We start from the raw sequence: 6,767 nt of genomic DNA, 5'->3' as shown, positions 1-6,767 counted from the left end.
AAGCCATTCCTTGTGTCCTGTCACTCCATCCCTTGTCCCAAGTGCCTCTCCAGCTCTCTTGGAGCCCCTTCAGGCACTGAAAGGGTTTCTAGAGGTCTCTCCAAACCTTCTCTTCCCCAGTCTGAACAATCACAACTCTCGGTCTTTCTTCAAAAATAGACCTCTTATGTCAAAACCACTTCCTGGGAGTAGTCCCTGGCTCCTGCTATGCAGGGAACTGTGTCTGGGCATTGTCTGGGATGACACAGATTGTCACGTTTAAGCCATTAAAGTCACCATCAGATCAGTGTCTCTGGTATGGGATTTGCCTCTGCCCTCGGGGCTCAGGGCTGCCTTTCTCCAGGGGGCTAACGCAGTCAGAGACCATCAGCACAGTGTGTGAACTGCTCTCAAATCTGGGGGCAATATTTGGGGTGTTCATAACACCTGAGCTCTGTTTTCATAACAAAATGAGGCCCAAGACATGGACAAAATTTGATATAATTTAGTCCTGCACATGGACCACACAGGGAGTTCTGACCTACTTTGATCCAGTTTAGGGACCAGGAGGCTCCTGCCTAAATTAAATCCAGGCAAAGACAGCTGGAGTAAAGGCTAATTTCCAGCTGGTGCATCCCTGAGCCAGATGATCCTGCCTGAGGGCACCAGGTCTTCAAATGTCCACTGTGGGTGAGCAGCTGCTACATTTGTGATGTTGTATTTGTGGTGTCATGTCTGTGGTGTCATGTTTTCGGTGTTATATTTGGGTGGTGGCTCTTGGCAGAGCCATTTCCCCAGCAAGACCCCTGGTATCTCTTCAAGGCTCAAGCAGGTGATGATGTTTGTTATTTTAATCCCATCCTGGTTAGGGAAGTCATTTCCTGGATTGCTGCAGGATCAGACAGCCTGATGCCCACAGCTTTTAGAGCACCATGAGAAGGAAAAGGAGAAAGAGGAGTCCCTGTCCTGCCATGAAGAAGAGATTGGATGAGCATTGGTGTTGATCTTGAGAAGGTCAGAGTTTGCTGTTTCTCACTTCTCTTTTTGGACAACTGGCATTTCATGTCCTGTCTTTGGTGTTTGCCTGAAGCACTCCATGGAACAGGAATTAGAAAGGGACAGAGGAACAAACAGAAAGCAGAGTTACTCAGTTTGGTGGGGTGTCTGCACATTGAACACCATCATTTGATAAAGGTTAGGGTAAAAATAGGAAATGGTCCAGAAAAAGTAGAAAACTTCGTTGGAGAGTCATGGAATACTTTGACCTGGAAGGGATCCACAAGGATGAAATCACAGAACCATTAAGACAGCAAAAGATTCCAAGATAGAGTCCAAACTTTGACCCATCACATCCTTGTCAACTAAGCCAGAGCATCCTTCCAGGGATGCGTCATTGATTCCAACTCCTAAAACATTGCTGAAACCCAGGACTGAACCAGGGACCTTTAGATCTTCGGTCTAATGCTCTCCCAGCTGAGCTAATTCAGCTCTGATATTGGGATTCGTTTCCCTATAAACAACAGGTAAACACACTGGAACTCTTCAGCCTGGAAAATACAAATTTCAGGGAGAGGGGCTGCTTCAAGGTCAGTTGTGATTGATGCTAAAAATCACTCTCTTGGGTAGGGTGTTTTTTCTTTTTCCCAAAAAAAGAGTTTTGATTTCCTGCTTGCCATTACAGCCTTGCCATTACACCCCAAAAAAGAGCACCAAATAAAAGCCAGGGTCAACCTTTCTACCTCTTCTCAGGGCAGTCCATAGCATAGGACTGGGAACAGGCAGTGGAAGGAACAAAAATCACTTTATCTCACTTTTTTTGCTGAAAAAGTTGAATTGTAAAACCCTGTCCCTGTGTCACAGGCTCAGACTGGTTGAGGTCCAAAGGGACCTCATGGAGGTCCCTGCTCAAGCAGAACCTACAGCCACTCCTCCAGGACCACTTCCAGGTCACTTGGGAATATGTCAAGAAGTGGAATTCCACACTCTCTCAAGGCCAGCAGTCCCAGTTCCTCATCCTTTCCCCACACCAGAGATGCTCCAGTCCCCTCCAGTCCTTTCCAGTCCTGCTGGCCCTTGGCTGGATCTCTCCGGGATGTCCAGGTCTCTCTCTTGTAATGGAAAGCCCAGCCCTGGGCCCACAAAATTGCAGGAAAAGGCTGCTGAAGCCCGGGATTGAACCAGGGACCTTTAGATCTTCAGTCTAACGCTCTCCCAGCTGAGCTACTTCAGCTCTGCTGAGGCTCAGATTTTCCCAAAACCTGTTGGAACACAATGAGCTTTCAAACTTTTACCATTCAAACTGGCTCAGTGGACACTTGCCTCTTTTTAGTGTTTGAACACCTGGCCCAAACATCAACTACCAGACACCAAAAAGGTCAACAATTATCAAAGGTCTTTGAATGAGAATGGCTGTGGTGGATAAAAACCCAGGACTGGAATTATTCTTGCAGCCACGTTTGCAGTGGTAACACCTGGCCAAGCTGGTCTTCATGGAAACATGGAATGGTTTGGGATGGAAAGGACTTTAAAGGACCAGTTCCACCCCCTGGACACCTTCTGCTAGACCAGGTTGATCCAAGCCCCATCCAACCTGGCCTTGAACACTTCCAGGGATGGGGCAGCCACAGTTTCTCTGGGCAACCTCTGCCAGGGCCTCACCACCCTCTCAGCCAGGAATTTCTTCCTAATATTCAGTCCATCCCTGTCTTTTGTCAATTTAAAGCCATTCCCCCTTTTCCTGTCACTTCATCCCTTGTCCCAAGTCCCTCTTCAACTCTCTTCGAGCCCCTTTAGGCACTGGAAGGGGCTCTAAGGTCTCCCTGGAGCCTTCTCCAAGTTGAACATCCCCAGCTCTCCCAGCCCGGCTCCAGAGCAGAGGGGCTCCAGCCCTTGGAACATCTCCATGGTCTCCTCCGGATTCACTCCAGAATCCAGAGGAAGAGGAACTTTTGAAGTTGGAGACTTCAGAGTTTTCTCAGAGGCTGAACTAAGCTGTCACCCCATAGAGGTGACATCACCCTCTCAGTGGGTGACAAGGGTCCATCTGCAGGTTCTCCCTAGGAAAGGGAAGATGTGGAAGCCTGGCTCACTTGGGACTTAGCTCTGCCCTTCCAGCTGTCCCATTTTTGCTTCACCAGCTTTCTTCTTGCCAAGGAAAGTGGCTTCCCACCAGCTTTCCTCAGACAGGAAGAAATGATCCCAACATGGAAACTGTGGTATTTGACAGCCCACTCTGCCTTGCTGGAAATACTCGAGCTTCAGCTGGGTACAAAATTCCTGTGGAAAGCTGAGCTACACTGCTGCATTGCAAATGCTCAGCAGTGTTGGTGGAAAGGAAGAAGTGAAGGATCTGATAGAGAACAAGCCTTGAAGGAAGTGCTACATTGCAGTTAAATTAGAAATTTGAGGAGCTGACTCGCTGGGAACTTGGCTTTTTCAGCTGGTGAAACATCAGAACTGAAAGTCTGTGGGCAAAGTCATCAGAAGTCAGACTTGTGGTGCCAGTTTGACGTGTCACATGGAAGAAGTTGGAAGATCAGACTTTTCCTTATTGAAGAGGAAGAAATTAAACCTGTTTTTCCATCTCAGTTCAGACCTTGGGGCTGGAGCTCCATCGGGAGAGAATGAAGTGGAAAGAGGACTGAAGTTGGGATATCTCCTGCTGCCCTCATTCCGCCTGGAAAATCTCCTGTTTCATTCGCATCTTGATTACTCTTTGGGGTGATTTTGGTGCCTTCATCCCATGAAGGATGTGAAACAAAACTAACAACAAACTAACCAGTGGAAGGGATTAGTAAAGTCCCTTCTGCACAGGGAATTGCTGTGTAAACCTTGTTTAACCAGTCAAGGAAAAGAAACAGTAAAGGGAAGGATATTATAGGATCTAGAGAACGAAAGGGTATTTTAGGATCTAGAGAGGAATCATTAGACGTTGATGGCTTATTGATTCTTCTGATGCAGGAACTAAAGGTTATCATTGGAAAAGAGCAAGTGCCAAGCTTGGAACAAAGAAAAAGAAGGAGTTTCCTCACAGTGTCTGGTTATCTGTGCAACTCCATGCTATAGGATTTTATAGATCCCCCAATTGTAAAAATGTTTAAAAGATGACTGGGAAGATCTATGGAGGAAAAAAACTCCATGAAGAGCATGCAAATATGGAACTTCTGGCTTTGGTTCATGCAGGGCCTGGGCCACAAATCTCTGGAGATCAGGAGAGCATCTGGTGATATAACACCATGCTGTTTTTTCTTTTTTAGGCACTAACTCATGGAAAATGTTGCAGACTGGGTTTTGAGCTGGATGTTCCTCTGTACATCTCCTCTGGTACCTCCTTGTCCTCATGCTCTGGCTCCTGGAGGCATCAGGATGGTGTCAGCCTGTGAAACCCTGCTGGCATGTTGGGCAGAGATGTGCTGGAGGTGTCATTTCATGCCACCAGCCAAGTGTTTAATCACCACTCCCACGTGGGCGTCTCAGGCTCTGGCCATGACAGATGACAGGCGATCCCTCTGTCCCCGCTTTCCCTCCTCCCATCTTTTCTAGTTTCCCTACCACTCCAGGCCGATCTGCCTGTACTTTCTCAAATACCCATCTGCCATCAGCCAGAAACAGCTTTCAAAGGTTATGGAATTACATCCATGCAACCCAGAAAGCCAACTGTGTCCTGGGCTGCATCCAAAGAACTGTGGGCAGCAGGTGAGGGAAGGAATTTTGTCCCTCTGCTCCAGCCTGGAGAGATCCCACCTGGAATGTTGTATCTAGCACAGGAAGGACATGGAGCTGTTGGAGTGAGTCCAGAGGAGGTACCAGGATGGTCAGAGGGATGCAGCAGCTCTGCTGTGAGGAAAAAATGAGAGAATTGGGATTGTTCAGCCTGGAAAAGAGGAGGCTCAAGAGTGATCTAATTGTGGCCTTCCAGTGCCTGATGGGAGCCAACAAAAAATTGGAGAGACATGCTTTACAAGGGCCTGGAGTGACAGAAAAGGGGAAATGGCTCTAAGATGGAGAAGAGTAGGTTTAGATTAGAGATTAGGAAGAAATTCTTCATGTGAGAGTGGTGAGGCTCTGGCACAGGCTGCCTAGATAAGCTGTGGCTGCCCCGTCCCTGGAAGTGTTCAAGGCCAGGTTGGATGAGACTTGGAGCAACCTGGGATAGTGGAAGGTGTCTCTGCCCAGGCACGAGGGTTGGAATTGGATGATCCTTAAGGTCCTTTACAACCCATTTCCAAGCCATTCTGTGATTCTGTGATTAGTTACCACCAAATTATCCCAACCTTCCTGTCCCTGTCCAGAGCTGTGCTGGCCTTTCTGTGCCAGCATGGATTCACCACCTCTTGTGGAATTCACTCTTTTTTAATTGGGGTCAGGGCATCACCCACAAGGAGGCACAGTGAGGTGATATTTTCCACGCAACTCAGCACATCAAATTTGTCACGGATGTTAGTTTCTCTTGGAGACATCCTGGCACCAAACTCTGCCCTTGATGGGATTTTGTCCCATTTCCCCACTCTTTCCCCATCTCTGCACCACGGGAGTGACATCCAGCTGCAGGGTTGAGATGTGATTGCTTTTCACACCCTGACTTGGCTCTGATGTGTAAAACAAAACACATGCTCTTCCTTTAGGCTTCTTGAAATTTTTCTGTCTCATTACACCAAGAGGGCTCCTGGTTTAGTTGAAAAGCATTTTTAGTGATTATCTCTATTTTGCTGTCACTATTTTCTCTTTCTGCTCTTTCCGCAGGCTTTTATGAAAATGATCTCATTAAGAACATGGAGCTCCTGTTTCTGAGAAAGGTTCCTTAAGGTTTGTAAAGGTCTCTCAGCAGGAAGTTTGCTCGGCTCCATTTTCCCCTCCGGTTGAACAGACCCCCAAGTGAGCCCACTAGGAAAAAATGGACCGCTTGAAAATGAAATTGTACAAAATATGCAGCAGCAGCAGCAGCAGAACCTCTGAAATGTAAGGCTCCAATAGGCAACAAACCATGTTTGCAAAACTCCTCTCTGATGGCAGTTTAATGCGTTAGGGAAAGAAAGAGATAATGGCACACAGGGCACAATGGCTGTGAGGGGATGGAATAAGAGGCCTGGGATAACTTCATTGTTATTCTGGAGACACAAATGCAGCTTTGAAAAACAGAGTTAATGAAGCCCAGCTGCCAAACTCTGCCTGTCACACAGCCTTCCCTTTCCCTCCTGAAGCCTGATGTCTAAAAGATGCTGAGATTGTCAGTCCATCATTCAGGGTGGGATGTGGCACTAGGGGTTCTTTACATTTTTTTTTTTTTAATTTAGTAATTCAGGCTATGAACAACAGCTCTGCTGTCCTGAGGTGCAGTATCCCTGCATTGCAAACGCAGACTTTGGGTGGAGGAACGCAGAAATAATCCGGGTCTGGGTGAATATTTGCAATCTGCCCTGTGGTGAAATACCCACAAACTCACTGGTAGGGAGGCCCAGTGAGGACAAACCCCACATGTGGAATTTAAGTTCTCCCCAAGTTTAAATCACTCTTTTCTGAGAAAACCCATGTTTTAGTGTTTTGTAGTGACTCTGTTATGAAAGAGAGAGACCTGAGAGATCTTAGAACCCTGGAATGGTTTGGGCCTTAAAAATCATCTCATTCCCATCTCCCTGCCATGGATTTTCTGCTAGACCAGGTTGCTCCAAGCCCAGTCCAACCTGGCCTTGAACACTTCCAGGAATGGGGCAGCCACAGCTTCTCTGGGCAACATCCTGGATGCATTTCGCTTGGAGTGGCAGAGCAATTTTGGAAAAGCAGAGGTCTGT

At 47.3% G+C, this 6,767-nt stretch overlaps 1 non-coding gene across 1 annotated transcript; it reads right to left on the bottom strand.

Annotated features, from left to right (window-relative positions):
- Positions 1-2,136: 2,136 nt before the first annotated feature.
- On the bottom strand, positions 2,137-2,209 carry TRNAF-GAA. Its single transcript has one exon. It is a non-coding gene; the product is annotated as a tRNA-Phe (tRNA).
- Positions 2,210-6,767: the final 4,558 nt, after the last annotated feature.

The sequence above is a fragment of the Corvus kubaryi genome, unplaced genomic scaffold (assembly GCF_017639235.1).
Source record: "Corvus kubaryi isolate FWS band 111438036 unplaced genomic scaffold, C.kubaryi_AGA036_p1.0 37385, whole genome shotgun sequence".
NCBI lineage: Eukaryota > Metazoa > Chordata > Aves > Passeriformes > Corvidae > Corvus > Corvus kubaryi.
This window is presented reverse-complemented; position numbering and strand designations above follow the sequence as displayed.